This window comes from Ixodes scapularis, unplaced genomic scaffold (assembly GCF_016920785.2).
Source record: "Ixodes scapularis isolate PalLabHiFi unplaced genomic scaffold, ASM1692078v2 PGA_scaffold24__2_contigs__length_7659602, whole genome shotgun sequence".
Lineage (NCBI taxonomy): Eukaryota > Metazoa > Arthropoda > Arachnida > Ixodida > Ixodidae > Ixodes > Ixodes scapularis.
The window spans coordinates 126,615-127,968 of record NW_024609851.1 but is presented as its reverse complement, the minus strand read 5'-3'; the positions used below and the strand labels follow the sequence as shown (position 1 = coordinate 127,968).

Here is a 1,354-nt window from a genome sequence, read left to right as displayed (position 1 = left end):
CCCGACCGGACATTGGGAGGCCCAGAGTTCAAATCCTGGCTCCGCCATTTTTTGGCTTTCGGCGGGTTCCTGGAAACTTTGATTCTTTGATTCATTGGATTAAGTACGGTTCATTCATCTGCACATATTCGTTCATATCCTCCTCGGAGACCACGTACGATGCCGTGAAGTACCCGTGTTGTATGCTTAATTATGTGGCTCTCGATTCTCGCAGATGATGATGATACCGTGTCTCTAAAGCTCATAAACAAAGAATACTACATGTACACGGGGCGAGACAAACAGTGGGAGGATTTCTGGAGCACAAACGAGCACGTACCACGTGACACTAAGCGTCGTACCGCGTTCCACGCGGCGGCGTGTGTTTCCAGAACACCTCCATTGGATACGTTTCGTTTCTTGTGCATTAATAAGACAGGTAGGAAACGCCAGAAAGCCAAGGTGGAGTGGTGTAGTGGTTAGCACACCCGACCGGACATTGGGAGGCCCAGAGTTCAAATCCTGGCTCCGCCAATTTTTGGCTTTCGGCGGGTTCCTGGAAACTTTGATTCTTTGATTCATTGGATTAAGTACGGTTCATTCATCTGCAAATATTCGTTCATATCCTCCTCGGAGACCACGTACGATGCCGTGAAGTGCCCGTGTTGTATGCTCAATAACGTGGCTCTTGATTCTCGCAGATGATGATGATACCGTGTCTCTAAAGCTCATAAACAAAGAATACTACATGTACACGGGGCGAGACAAACAGTGGGAGGATTTCTGGAGCACAAACGAGCACGTACCACGTGACACTAAGCGTCGTACCGCGTTCCACGCGGCGGCGTGTGTTTCCAGAACACCTCCATTGGATACATTTCGTTTCTTGTGCATTAATAAGACAGGTAGGAAACGCCAGAAAGCCAAGGTGGAGTGGTGTAGTGGTTAGCACACCCGACCCGACATTGGGAGGCCCAGAGTTCAAATCCTGGCTCCGCCATTTTTTGGCTTTCGGCGGGTTCCTGGAAACTTTGATTCTTTGATTCATTGGATTAAATACGGTTCATTCATCTGCACATATTTGTTCATATCCTCCTCGGAGACCACGTACGATGCCGTGAAGTGCCCGTGTTGTATGCTCAATAACGTGGCTCTTGATTCTCGCAGATGATGATGATACCGTGTCTCTAAAGCTCATAAACAAAGAATACTACATGTACACGGGGCGAGACAAACAGTGGGAGGATTTCTGGAGCACAAACGAGCACGTACCACGTGACACTAAGCGTCGTACCGCGTTCCACGCGGCGGCGTGTGTTTCCAGAACACCTCCATTGGATACATTTCGTTTCTTGTGCATTAATAAGACAGGTAG

General features: G+C 48.5%; 1 non-coding gene across 1 annotated transcript; it reads left to right on the top strand.

The window, feature by feature from the left end:
* Nucleotides 1-906: 906 nt before the first annotated feature.
* Nucleotides 907-979, top strand: Trnas-cga. Its single transcript has one exon. It is a non-coding gene; the product is annotated as a tRNA-Ser (tRNA).
* Nucleotides 980-1,354: the final 375 nt, after the last annotated feature.